Here is a 15355-nt window from a genome sequence, read left to right as displayed (position 1 = left end):
TTAAATTATAAACATTTTTTATTAATTGCATGGAATCCTGAGACTTATAGCATGCAATGAGGAAGAAATGTTTTAATTAATAATAAATAAACATGGTTCACCAGTTTTGCTCTTTTAAACTTAATATCCTGGTGTCATGGTTCTGAGTAATGGCCCAATCAATTCAGGATTCTGAGTATGGCTTTTTTCAAAGATCTGTTTTATTGGGTACATCATATGTGGGCATGTTCAAATGTGAAACCAATTCTAAATATTTTCCGCGTTTTGTTATAATAAAAGAAATAGATATCATCCACCCCTGTGGAGTGACTGGTCACGTTAACCAACCAGGTAGATGGCAGGGCCTTATCTTTGTTATGTCTGGCACCTGGGAGGAAATTATCCCACACCCCATGGTTCCCCCTTCCCCAAATATGTATGGCAACTAAGAAATGAAGTAAAAAGAACATTGCTTCAGGTAAAGTCATTTTATTTTATTTATTTATTTATTTATTTTATTTTATTTGATTTTTATACCGCCCTTCTCCCGAAGGACTCAGGGCGGTGTACAGGCATAATAAAACCGACAATACAATATACAAGTTTAAAATACGATTTAAAAAACTTATTTAAATTAGCCCAGTGATTAAAATTTACCATGCTAAGACCCCGTTTAAAATTAATAAATTTAACATTAAAATCCCAATTTAAGCCAGCCCCGCGCGGATAAAAAGATGGGTCTTGAGTTTGCGACGAAATGTCCGAAGGTCAGGTATTTGGCGTAAACCCGGGGGAAGCTCGTTCCAGAGTGTGGGAGCCCCCACAGAGAAGGCCCTTCCCCTGGGGGCCGCCAGCCGACATTGTTTGGCGGACGGCACCCTGAGAGTTTTGAGAGTTGGCACCTGGTTTATAAAGGGTTTCAGTATTCTCCAGTAGAGGGAGACAGGAACCATTTTTTTGAAGTTTTAATTTAAAAGAAAATTGATAAAAGAATTTTATACAACAATAACAGAGTTGGAAGGGATCTTGTAGGTCATCTAGTCCAACCCGCTACTCACGCAGGAGACCTATACTAGGGATTCGAACCGTCAGACTGCTGACCTTTCTGATTGACAAGCTCAGTGTCTTACCCACCGAGTGCTGTATCCTATACTAGAGTACTAAATGTACTTTTTAAAAATAGGTTGTAAAAGTTAAATGTTTGGTCAACTATCAGTAGGTAATAAATGCAGGATATCTGATAAATGTGTCATCATTAATCCTAGATTAAGCAACAGGAGCTCTTCAACATTAAAATTGGTGGAATAATATTTAAAGATTAGAGAGGGGGGAGCATTGTTATTATTTAGTGTAATCTAATTTTCATTGGAATACTGTTCCAAAATGCCAGCAACGCTACTGAAAAGCAGCATTCTCTGGCCAGTTCCTTCTTGTTCCCAAAAGTGGGAAATATTTGTTTTTGTTTTGAGTAAAGATAGGTTTAATAAAGTCAAGTGGGTTCTAGTTCAAGTAAGAAGTCTGGAGGTACAGTGAACTAAGCTTTGTATGTATGTGTTACATGAACCCAACCATAATATTTTGTAAATCATGGTTTAGTGGCATGACTGAGCCTATTGGAAGTGTGCCTTTCACTCTTTTCCCCTAAAGGTTCTCTTGGCCCCATCGTTTATCTTGTAGGAGTGGCATGTCATCCTAGCGGTCACCAAATATCTTCTGTATCTGGCATTTTAATTGTGATAATGCATCTCTAAATTAATTTTTAAATTTCACTGATCTTTTAATCAAGATCAGAAGAAACACTCACATTAAAACCAGTAAAAATAATAAAGTGGCCACAAATGAGAATCAGCTGAAAAGAAAAATTAGTAAAAATGCTAAACAATTGGATTTGTGCTATCAATAGCAATTATCTTAATTTTGATTACAGGTATCAGCCCTTTTCTCTATTGGGAAATTAATACCAGTTTTTATTTAAAACATGTAAATATTAAAATGCAGGTAAATGGTTTTGGAAAAAAACGGATTACGAAGTTCTACAAATCTTAGAATATATGGAATATATGGAGTAACAAGAATTCCTGCAGACCACAAGATGGTGCTATCCTGCTAAGAGAAAATTTACCTTAAATAGGTGAATTAACACAAATTCCTTGCTGATTGGGTTCCAGTTGACAGTAAATATAATGCTTTAAGGAGAGGAGCATAATTTTTTTTTTAATTGAACACAGGAAAAACAAACATTAAATTTCTAGCTAAGACACCTCCATGGGGTCGTGATGGGTTGGACACGATTTTGCAATTAACAACAAGCTAAGACACCTATTTCTTCTTAGGTAATATCCCTTGAATCAGACTTTCCTTCGCATTTAATCCACCTAGACTTCCCTTCTGTTTTTTTGGAAGTTCTAAAGTAAACTCTAAAGTTTAAATTTGGGTTGAAGAGAAATTAATTTCCTTCGCTATATCATATTCACTATATCAGATAGCTTCATATTTGATTCTCTTCTCCTAGAGTTATGTCTTTGGTTTTCAAAAATACAAATCTTTTTCCTGGAGAGGGTGAGAATGGGGTGCTGACATCTGTCTCTTCCTATGTGTCAAAGTGAGCATCATGTAACGCAGCGGATTCAAAGTGTCTGAGCCTGTGAAGCCTATGTGGCATGAAACAATGGGACAATTCTAAATATGGTGAATACAGGCTGCCTTTCACAGCAACTCAAATAAGTTAACCAAGAGAACTACTGTTACTAGCAACTTCTTACGTTAAATGGCATGCTACATCTTATTGCTTAGAAGTGTTTATATGCCTCTTAATTCAATGTAATAAGACTGTCTTGCCTGTTTATATGCTTAGTAAATAAAGAAGTTATGGAGAAGACAAATATCTGGCTCTAGCTATTGCACCTGGCTACCTTAGATTAGGCAAGAAAAAGTAAGTAACAGGTACAGGTAATCCTCGACATAGAACCACAATTGAGCCCAAAATTTGTGTTGTTAAGTGAGACATTTGTTAAGTGAGTTTTGTCCCATTTTACAACATTTCTTACCACAGTTGTTAAGTGAATCACTGCAATTGTTAAGTTAGTAAGCTGGTTATTAAGTGACTCTGACTTCCCCATTGTGTCAGAAAGTCCTAAAAGGTGATCACAAGACCCCAGGACACAGCAACTGTCGTAAATATGAACCAGTTGCCAAGCATCTCAATTTTGATCAGCAAAGGTTGCAATTGTGAAAAAATGGTTATAAGTCACTTTTTAAAATGCTGTTGTAGCTTTGAATGGTCACTAAACGAACTGTTGTAAGTCAAGGACTACCAGTATAGAATAGGTGATATCTGGTTCAACAGAAGTAACTGGAAGAGGGATCTAGGTGTTCTAGGGGACAACCTTTTGAATATGAGCCAGCAATGTGCTGCAGCTGCCAAAAAAGCCAATGCAGGCTGCATCAGTAGAGAGATAATATCAAGATCATGTGAAGTGATAACACCGCTTTATGTTGCATTGATAAAACCACACTTAAAATATAGTGTCCAGTTGTTGTCACTATGACACAAAAGAGATTTTGAGATTCTAGAAGGAGTACAGAGAAGAGCAACAAAGAGTCTAGCAAAGAGAAGGACCAGAGGTGACATGATAGCAGTCTTCCAATAGTTGAAGGGCTATCATAGAGAAAAGGGATCTACCTAATCTCCAAAACTTTAAGGGCAGGACAAGAAGTAACGGATGGAAGTTTATTAAAAAGAGATCCAACTTTTAAGAAGAAGTTTCCTAACAGAGAGAACAATTAAGAGCAGAACAGTTTGCTGGAAGTTGTAGGTACTCTGTCACTTGAGGTTTTCAAGAAGAGATTGGAAAGCCATTTGTCTGGAGTGGGGTAGGGTCTCCTGCTTGAGCAGGGGGTTTAGAGGACCTGCAAGGTCACTTCGAAATCTTTTATTTTGTTAGATATTTCTTCAAACAGAAATATGAAGAATCTAGTCTACATCCTTATTTGTGATTATTTTTATTGTTCAAGTGCAGACTTAGAAAAATGAATGTGTAGTGAAAGCTGATACTACTGCTACAGGTTTCCATATATGATTAAATACTGTATGCATAGGTATTGGTGCTAGGTGTACAAATATCATTTTGTTTGCTATATTAGTAATGGTTGATTAACTTTTCTAACACCATGTTCAGATAATAATATCTTACCACAATACGTTCTTATAGAATTGTACATTGTGGCACTACATAGATTGGAGGTCTCCCACCAATTTTTTTTCTCCTTCATATATGCCAAAAGTTATAGTTTTCTTTTTTTGACAAAACAATAAAATTACATTTCATACTTTGAAAATAAACCAGGATATTAAGCAACTTTAAACCATAGCATTACCTAGCACTCTATTTTGAAACCAAAGAAAAATCTGGTTTGACCCTAACTGAACATTTAGTATTTAACATACGATTTAAATACACAAATCCTTGGATTGTGAGAGTTTGTTTCATTTTTCTTCCTGACTGGCTTCTGTCATTTTTGCCATCTTTTATTTTTGTCTCCTATTGTACTTCTAATGTTTTTACGTTTGAATTATCAAGAGCTGTTGGTAGTCAGGTGAAATATGAATTAATTATTACTTCTTCACAACAATGTGAAGTCACATCTGCCAATTCTTTAGATGGTGTTGGAGTTCATATACATTGAGTTCTTCCCAAGAACCAAGGATGCTGTAATGTATCCATATAATATATGTTCAAATCCAAGCAGTGTGGCCTTTTTTAGTTGTCAGATGGAAATATCAATATGTAAAATTTCTAAGTGCTAGCCAAATTTTTTTGGGATCACACCCAGTGTTCCAATAACCCCTGGGACCACTATAGCTGGTTTATGCCATAATCTTTCAATATTGATTTTCAGATCTTGATACTTTGTGATGTTCTTTAATTCTTTGTGTTCAACTACCCCTTGGTATCAATTATCCATACTTTCCTCTTTTCAACCACATTTATATTTGGTGTGTTATGTCAATATATATTCTCCCCTTACTAGAGAGATTGCCAGGGAGGACAGACGACTTTTATGTAGACTTTCTCTTCCAAGACTCAAATCTGGCTACCACACGTACAGTGGCAAAATTTTGTGTCGCTGCAATGTCCACAAGAAAAAAATTGGTTACCGAATTATAGATGTCAACTGATGCCAACTTTTTGGAGATATATATAACAGTTATGGGAAAAATACATTTACTCACATACTTGACGGCTCTCCACACATGTAAATTAGGAAGTGACCCTATTGGTTGAGATCATGTATTTTAATTATAGGAATGGTATTATACATGATTGATGTCAGTAGTATTTTAATTTCATTACATAACAGATAACTGGATTTTATCCTAGATTTTATCTGTTATGTATTATTTTATTCTTGAATTTTTAATTGTATATTTACTGAGTGTTTTTTATTTGTTCTGGCCTATGGCTATAATAAACTGAAACTTGAAACTTGGTGTGTTATGAGCCCAGGCTTTATTAATCTGTATTAGGAAATTCCACAATATTTTAACTTGCTCATTTTCGACTACTTTTTCAACTCTATGTTCCCACCAATTTTTCATTAATGGTACATGGTAATTTTTACAGGTGTTCCTGTGAATCATTTTGGCAATTATGTTATATCATTGTTTATAATCAGTTTGTGCAATCTTCTTGCACGAGATGAATACAAAATTGGTTTCTTCTGCTTCTTTTCACAATCATTTGTTGATTTTTCAATTCTGATTGCCTTAGTTTAAATAGTTTGGTCTTGCACAGTCAAAAATCAAGCCTTCATTTCTTTTTTTAAAATTTTTTTGTTGTACGCCATTCCCAGATTTAACCTTTATCCGTCTTCCCCTCAATCTGTTGTGGAAATTGACCATGTAATGTTTTTACTTGCCAGCGTTCTGTTCTGTTTTTATTATACTGTTTTATTATTCATGTTTTCTTTCATGCACGTTCTGTAAGTTTCAATTTTTAACTTGTATCAATGTTTATTATTATTTCAGAATTTGTGGCTTCATATTTTTTAGGCATAACTTGATTTACTAAGACAAGCTGCCATTGTGTAAACATGGCCATTGATTTTATCAGAATGATACCTTCTTAAAATAAAGGAAAGGGAATTAGAGGTATAATACAAAGAATTTAATTTTATGGCAATGAGGCTGAGTTGTCTACTGGGCTGCTCTTAGTAAATGGCTTTGCTACTTTGGAGGTTACAGAGCTAAGCTTGCAAGAGAAACTAGTTGTTAAATGTATGAATATTGAATTTATCACAAAAATAACTTTGGTTGAAATATTGACAGTTCTATTTTGTAATTGCTTGCTGTGTAACTGTTTTGATTACTTTTAAAAAACAATGAAATACAATACTCTTGACAATATTTTAATGCAAAATACTAAGGCACTCACAGCTGTTTTCTGAGTTAATCTGATTATCCTCAGGATGATATGATATTCATATAACAAATATAGCCTCTTAAATAACTTGAATTTAATTATTTTCATTCCAGAGGATTAAATTGCTAAGTTGTTTGTCCTGATACCATTCCACGTCCTAGTCTTTTTCTACTCACCCTAAATGTTAGTTTATTGTATTTTTAAAAATGGGTGTCAGAACATTTAATTTAGTTAATCTGTAACTGGGCTTTGTAGCCCATCATGTTTATAATCTATAGTTGAAGTTAACTTGATATAAAGAAAACATAGTTAAACTTTACTAGAGTTTAAGATTCTGACATATTACTTAATCAAAACATAATAAATGATCTTCTCATGGTCTACTATTGAAGATGGATTTGAGCACTAAAGACTGATACTATGCTTATTTCCATTGCGTTAAACAATAACTTTTAAATTCAATCTGGTACATAGAAAGCAAAAGTAGCTAAACTGTTGCAAAAAAAAATCAATTTTTAACAGCCATAGTACAGAAATGTAACTGCTGCTATCAATAAGGACAGAAAAAAAATAGTCCAACATCAAATTGATTCCCATCCCGAATAGTGCCTCATCTTGGAGGCACTATTTAAGGCGCTTCTATGTTGAAATGATTAGCCTGTAACGTAATTGCCCAGGGCACATTGGGGCGGGGGGGGGGATTCCTTTCATGTCCCTGTCAAATTGCTGGAGCAAATGACAGACATTCATTCAAATGATGGAATAAGGACAGAAAAAAATCAGTTCAACATCAAATTAGTGATAATTGTAAAAATTGGCCTCTTGTTCGATATAGACTGGCTAGCATGCTTGAGTCATCTTGTTTTTGTTTTTATTTTGTTCTTTGGCCTGTAGTCATCATTGCAGCAATACACCTCGCTATCTTTTTCGCTTTCTACTCAGGTATTTCTCTGGAAATCAGGAAGGTCTTCTTTTGTCCTTCACTTGGTCAGTTTGATAATTGGCTGCAGAACTGAACTGCAATTTTATTGAAGACAGTTCTGCCCACTAGGAATAGAAAGATTTTGTTAAATCCACTTATCCAATCCACTTTTTAATGTATTATTTATTAATTTGTTTACCACCCATCTTGTTTCGAAGTAGCTCTTAGCAACTTTCAGCATAAAAATATATTAAAATCATCAGAAATAAATATTCCTTAAAGTAAAATCATGATCACAAGACAGAGAAGGAGGCAGCTGGATATGTGGGTGGGAGGTGGGATTAGCTCTTAATTAATCAACCACCTCCAATGTGATACTCCAGTATTGGGTCTGCAAGCTATCTGGCTTTAAAGGTCTTGCAGAAGGTCAGAAGGGTGGAAGCCGATCTCAGCAGAAGGCTTTTCTGCTGGACCCTGCCAGCCAAAATTCCTTGACTGACAGGATCCACAGTATGTCTCCTCTGTTGGCGCTATTGGAGAAGGTTAGTCCCATCAGATTGAGATGGTTCCTCAAGTAACCATGTCATTTAGGGCTTTAAAGATGATAACCAACACCTTGAGTTGCACCTGGAAGCAAATTGGCAACCAGTGCAGCTCATGGAACAGTGGTGTAACATGGGCCACTCTAGGGGCCCTAAGAACTGCCCATGCCACCACACTCTGCACCACACTCTGCTTCCAGATGCTCTTCAAGTGAAATCTATAGTGTACTATCCCATTTTAAGAATTTGAGATAGGTGATGGAATTTATAGTGGGGAGAAATTTAGTTCTGATGGTATTTAATAAACTATTTTGGAGACACGGAAATGTTTAAAACTATTTAGTAAATAAACTACCCGTATAAGCCGACCCGAATATAAGCCGAGGTACCTAATTTTACCACAAAAAACTGGGAAGAACTATTGACTCGAGTATAAGCCTAGGGTGGGAAATGAGGCAGCTACTGGTCAATGTAAAAAATAAAGATAGAGCCAAGTAAAATAACATGAATATTTATTTGAACGAAAAACAATAAAAGTGCAAAAGTGCAAAATGTTCGGCGCTCATTTTTATTATGCAGCGCCCCCTGCTGGACATCTATCAAAAATACAGTATCTTTTAAAAGTACATCGAGACGTAGACTCGAGTATAAGCCGAGGGGGCCGCTTTTCAGCACAAAAAACGTGCTGAAAAACTCGGCTTATACTCGAGTATATACGGTAATTTAGCAGCTGGACATTTCTCTGTTAAACGTATTTTTCTTCAAAATAGGCTCTGCTATGCAACGTATTCAAATTAAGTGAGTAGCAATATTTGCATTGAGATTAATGGAATAGCCCATCTGCTTGTTATTTAAAATGCAATGACTTCAAAGTAATATCAGAACATTTTAAAAATTAGTTGTTTGTATTTGTGTGCATGTGTGTATGTGGTTCCATGTATATTTTAAAAGATGTTTTTACTTTATTTCTCCCTCCTAGTGAAACAACTTTTGTCTGTTCCTTCTATTGTGTAATATAAAATGCAGTTGTTTTAAGAGGCACTAGCACTATTCTTTGATATGGAATCTGTGTCAGACTGATGACCTAATGCCTGATGGCAGATAACATGTCTGTGTTCTTATGTAAAATGTTTTATTCATACCTGTGGATAATGATGACACACTGGATGTGTGTATGGTTTACTAGAATTTTGGGTGAATACAAACAGTTCAAATGGCAAAAGATTAGGTCAAAGCTTTTCTTCCAAGTTTGCATGTTATATATTTCTGCAGTATTTTGTGTGGAGCAAGGAGAGCCATCTTGCCCAATTCAATTTAGGAATGATGTATTTCATTCTACCACTTCCTTTTGCTATATGTGCAGACAAGGCTCTATTACAGTAGATTGAAAACTTGCTGCTAATTGATTTAAAATTCCTGTTAGAATTTAATAATCCATTGTTCTCAAATATTTTGTATTAACATTTTCAAAACCTAAGAAAGTAATAAAATAAAAATGCTTTTGAATAAAGTTCAAATCCTCCTGTTGTGTATCCATATCAATATGTCTTTTTTGCCAGCTCTGTGGAATAGTTTACCATTGTCATCTTCTGTGATTATTTTGATTTCCTAATTTAGCTGTTGAATTCCCCTGTGACATATTCACATAGGCCCTGCTGATACCTACTGGGATTAAAGTAAATAATAAAAGAACTGAAATGCAACAATTCTGTAATTTTAGGTACAATAGAGATCCATTCTTATTTCTCAGAGTGTAATGCAGCCCACGCAAGCTTCATTTTCACTGGCAGAGAGTTGCAGGAAGCTGTTGCAGTCAAAAACGGAGCTCGGGAGCCTTTTTTTGCTGGCAGAGTATTCGAGCTACCACAGGCGCCCCTGACACAAGTGATGTTGAGCTGGCCACGCCTATCCTGGCCATGCCCACCCTGGCCCCCTGAGGTCAAACAAAACCATGATGTGGCCCTCAGTGAAATCGAGTTTGACACCCCTGCCCTAAAGGTTTTGAATTTTTGTTTTTTATTAACATCTCTGACCTCAGATTCATTCTTTGGTTTGTTTAGGTAACCTAAAGCTTTCTTCATTTCACTAAGTTCCTTAGCTTAATTACTAAATTATTTGCTTAATTACTATAAAATATCAGATTATCAGTAAATTCAGGTGTACCTTTTGATTAACCATGTAAACTGCTAAAAACCCTTTTGGGGTTTGATGGCTATATTGTTTAATAAGCATCAAATATGTGTGCATCAGGACAGTATGTTTTGGCAATTGATGGCATTGTGTAGACCAGTGGTAGTCAACCTGGTCCCTACCGCCCACTAGTGGGCATTCCAGCTTTCATGGTGGGCGGTAGGGGTTTTGTGATACTGAAGCACTTTCCTTTTTTTTTAATTTAATTGACTTTTTTAAAAAAAATCATAGCATTATTTAAAAGCATTTTCATTAGGTTTTCATAAAATTCCCCGTGACAATTTATATTTCTGAAAATATACTCTTTGTATCGCCCGTGCATAAGTTTAGTTCACGTTATGTAAGTGTGGAACCAGTGGGCGGTTAAATTTTTTTACTACTAACAGAGATTCAAAAGTGGGCGGTAGGTATAAAAAGGTTGACTACTCCTGGTGTAGACCCATGTTTGCCATGAAGGAGATTGCTCCTGCTGCTTTTCCATATATATATATATAATGGACCTATTTTTTTCTTTTCCATTAGATTCTTCTTAATCAAATAGATGACTTCTGTAGTGTTTGCTAGCTCTTGGCATTTTTAGGGAGATTGAGATTCCAGCAATCTGGTCACTTCAGGCCTGTGTGTCTGTTTTCTTTCCATTTTTTTGATAGATAATGTTCTTTTTTAGATGTATATCTATATAATTTTACGCCTGCTTTATTTCACAAGGGAAAAGCCTGCTACATACTTGTGCTTTTGTTCATGCTGCTGCTGGCCTTTGAATAGAGGGAATATAGCCAAGCAGCATATGATAAACAGGGGCCAGTGTGGTAAAACTGTGCTATTACTGGTTAGTATGAAGGGTGGAACAAGCTGGAGCAAGGAGAAAAAGACAAACAATTGTTTGCATTCCACTGATATCTTTGCTGCATTGGGAGCACTCACTTGTTATAATGAATCCCTCTAATGTGAAAAAAAGCTTGAATTCATCCCAAGCATAACAGCTACAAAACTTTGCCCAATTATAATATTGAGAAAAATCAAGAGTAGCAAACATATCTGTGCCAAGCCATTTTCCTGTGGAATGACAAACTGATTCATGCATCTCAGACATACTTTGCTTAACTGTATTACTAACTAAGCCACAATTGGTTGGTTTATACAGCACTCTTATACCATTGTTCATATATCACAGTTGAGTTTATGTTGCATACTAAGCGAAAACCAAGTAATTATATTATTTTGTGAATCCAATTTTTTTATTTAGTTGTATAGTGTGACTGCATTTACTTGCTATGCTGATATAATTTCAATGTATTTTTAATTGTTTTAATTGTTTTAGAATTTCAGAATTGTAAGCTGCCAGAGTCACTTGGCTGAGTTGGCTGGCTATAGAAATTGAATAAAATAAAGAAATAAAAATAATTAAATAAATAATATTGTTTGCTTGTTTTTGCTTTAGTACAATGTGCAGGACTAACTGTTGTATTTTACAGATCATGGCTTATGATTTAGATCATTTTGTGTTAACCCAGCTAGTGATGATTTATTCAACAAGCCATGGTTAATAAAATTGTCAATGAGCATTAAATACACATTTTACATATGCTTTCTGTCACTTTTTCATGTGATTGTTCATATTATATTGTGGGGAGATGTTCTAGACTTTAACCAAGGTGCAGTAACATTAAGCAACTAAGGTTATATACTTCAAAAATGATCCAGAAATGTTTTGGATCACATACTTTTACAACATATCTTCACTGTTTGGGCTTTCATTTGAGCTTGAAAAAAGTCACTGCTTTGGTATTATTCATTAAAGTTTAATGTGAGTATGATCTTGATTTCCTAAGTGTAAAAAACTGGGCTTAATTGAAAAACAAAATAGGAATTCCATGATATCCTGATGTTTTTAACAAATGGCCAATGAAACCTGAAAGAAAATCACTGTAATTTTGAAACAAATAATCAATCAGTTTAAATATTGAGTGTGGGTTTTTAATCTCAGCTAAAAACAATCAATCTTTTCCTGAGAAGGACATAGATTGAGAGCCATGTTCTCTGTGTTATCTCTTAACAGATATAGGAGGGTCATAAAGCAAATACCTTCTTCATCCATAACCTGCCAGTCATATTTACAATTCCTTACTTATCAGAACATTCCAAGCAAATAGTTTTTGTGAATAATGAGAGGTTTCTAAATAAACTTGTATAGACTTGGTGGTTGTTGTTTTTTTTAAAAAAATCTTATATACTTGGGGGTTACAGAACTGGTACATAAACTATACTGGATCAAACTACCTGTTCTGCTTATCTTTGCATGAAAATCAACGTTGTCTATATTGGTTCTCTTTTTTTGGGTGGAGGGTTTAATGAGTTCTATGCACAGTAGTTCTTAATTCAGCATCTACTTCTCAACATATCCACTATGTATTCTCAGTATAGTATATTACATTGACCATATAGTAATTAAAGTTTTGTTTAACTCTCATATTGAAAGGAAATCTGAATAAACTTAATTTGTGTATTAAGAACAATATATTCTTTATCTCTAATGCAATAACTCTCAACTTTCTTACCTAATATTCTAAGAACTTTCCATTCAGTTACATGCTAACATAATTATTCAAGCTTGCCACTTCAATATGTCCTGATTTAGATCCATGTATTTTCTATTCCCTAAACCACTTCGTTACGCCATTATTAACTTTTTCAAGTAAGTGTTGTACGTCTATCAGGGTCACAATATCTTTTTTCTGTGCTATCAACGTTATGGATGCAACATTTTTCTTTGGAACAGTTGCTTCATTTTCTTCTATTTAAGTCATAGGTGTTTTTTTATTGGGTTGATATATATTTAAATTTAAAAATAAACTAAGTAGATTTTTAGAGAAGGGTATCATGTAGAACTTCTAAAGTAATTAATGAAACTGCACTGAGGTTATAAATTAAGGATGGTTGAGATTATTTTACAAAGTATAAAGTATAAAGTAGTAGTAAAACATCCTGCAGCACCCATGAGTTGGTTTTAGTGCCCTGGGGTGCTGCTGTGCTAAAGTGGGGGGGAGAAGAGATGGCAAGGGGAGCCATGTCTCGCTCCACGCATCTCACTTATCTCCCGCCCGAACTGTCAGAAATGAGTCTTTATGAGACTCATTGCACCGCCGCCTCCGCCTCCTCATGGAGCAGGACTTCTACAAGGCTTGTGCTGTTGCACGCATGAACAGCAGCACTGCTATGAGGTTCGACATACCAGTGCAGCTGCGAGCAGCAGGACGCCAGCTGTGCTGGTATGATGAAGCTTGTGGCAGTGCTGCAGTTCGTGCGTGCAATGGCACAACAAGCTTTGCAGAGTCCTGCTCCACGAGGCAGCAGTAATGGGACACATCAGGGCAGCGGCAGCCAGCCACTTGGCTGGCGCGAAGAACGGAGGGGAGGGCATGTCCCCCCTTCCCCCCCCAGCCTTACCTTCTCACCTCGTGTTGTTTGCGCGGCAAGCAACCAGGAAATGGCCAGACTGGCTGAGCATGCATATAAGTAGTTGGTGGGGGGCTTATTTTGGGAGGGGGCTTATTTTAACACATGTGCTGAAAAGCCCGATTGGACTTATTATCTGGAGAGGTCTTAGTTTCAGGGAAACACAGTAGCTGAAGAGAAACAAACATCGATTATCATACTAGTTTACTGGTAAGGGTAATTGTTCTATAAGCTGCATAAAATGTATTTTTTCCTGTCAAGTCAATTTAATCAATAGTATAAATTGTATTTTAATTACAGAGGTCATGCAGTTGCCTTTCATGACTGAATTTACTTCAAGTAATGGAAATGTCACCAGAAGTACAAGTACATTGTCAGCTAATATGCTGTGCTACTAAACAACATATTAACAGACTAGTCAGTGGCTGATTAATGCTGGCATGACTGTAGAGTTCATGTCTTTTTTTTTTTTTACTTTTATGGATTAGACTGGTCATGAAGTTTACTGCTTAGCTGGAGAGTAGAAAAAAATGTGTCGACTTTACCAGCATGACTGTTTCCTTTGCGCACAAGCATATGTTCTTTTTATCTGTCATACATAAATGGATTTTTTTCTCTAACTTTCTTAAGTTATATCAGAGATGAATTTATTATTTATAGACTAAAGTTCTTCCTCCAAAGTTCAAGGTAGCAAACCCAGCTGTATTACATTTTTTCCAGATTAGGCTAGTCAAATTCTCTCAATCCAAAATCATTTAGTGAACTCTATATTTTAGAATGAAACTGGTCGTAAATTTTTTGCTGTTAATTTGTTGTCCCTAGACATCTCTAAAAACTTTGCTCTATTAATTTTTAACATGTTTGCTGTAATCAGTAATGTTTCATTGTGGAACAAGATAGAGCTTACAATTTTTATTGGTTCTCTGCCAGTTTTCCTTGATGGATCAGGATGTGGAATTCTCTTGTCAAAAATGGCCAACTAAATGGATTTGAAAAGCTCATAAGCCTGGACTAATAACAATAGTCATTTTTCAATATTGTTTTCCACTTACCATTTTGAAATGATATTTCTTGTGCTTCAGAAGATAATAAATGGCAATCAGTATTAGTAGCTGTTGATGGATGATCCTCTACAAACTTGTTCAGTCCTTTTTTAATTGTATAAGTTGGCTCCCATTACCACAACTGCTGGTAGAAAATTTCACCATTGAAATAGGCATTGTAAGTCAGGCATGATTTTAATATACTGAACTGTGAAACTGAAGAGCCCTTATTGCTATATTCTTTTCTCATGAGGGAGTTAACTCCAGCCCTTTAATAATTTCGGTACACTTTTAAACATCTTTTCTAGCTTTAAAACATCCTTCTGGAAGTGTAGTGATTAGAATTATATGCTCCAAGCTCTGTTATATTGATACTTATTTTGTCAATTCCCTTTGTGGTAATACCAAGCATTGAATGTGTCTTTTTAAAAAAATAGTAATTGCATACTGGATTGATAATTCCATTGAGCTGCCCATCATGACTTCAGGATCCCTCCCCTTGATCAGTCCTTATCAGTTCAGTTTTTTGCAAAAGTTTCCATATGTTGAAACCTTCAATTAGTTTCTACATATGTACCTGCTGTGAACAATCCATACGACCATGGAAGTTATTGGATAATATTGATGAATTACCTCTTTAGGTTTATTTTAGTTGTATTATAGGGATTAATAGAGAAGATCTCCATGTAATTTTTAGCCCAGATAATGAATCTCAAAAATATTACTCTTGAGTTCAATTTTGCACTCTTGTTTTATACTCCAAGTGTAATCCTGTCTGCTCTATGAGTTTCATTTTAAGCC

The 15355-nt window shown here is 35.4% G+C and overlaps 1 protein-coding gene across 4 annotated transcripts in view; it reads left to right on the top strand.

Moving 5' to 3' along the window:
* Window positions 1-15355, top strand: part of SPIDR (scaffold protein involved in DNA repair) — a 192556-nt gene that overhangs the window by 8318 nt on the left and 168883 nt on the right. The gene's annotated exons all lie outside the window — the stretch shown is intronic.

This window comes from Ahaetulla prasina, chromosome 3 (genome assembly GCF_028640845.1).
Source record: "Ahaetulla prasina isolate Xishuangbanna chromosome 3, ASM2864084v1, whole genome shotgun sequence".
Classification (NCBI taxonomy): Eukaryota; Metazoa; Chordata; class Lepidosauria; order Squamata; family Colubridae; genus Ahaetulla; species Ahaetulla prasina.
Note: the sequence above shows the minus strand (reverse complement) of the source record. Positions and strands in the feature narration are given on the sequence as shown.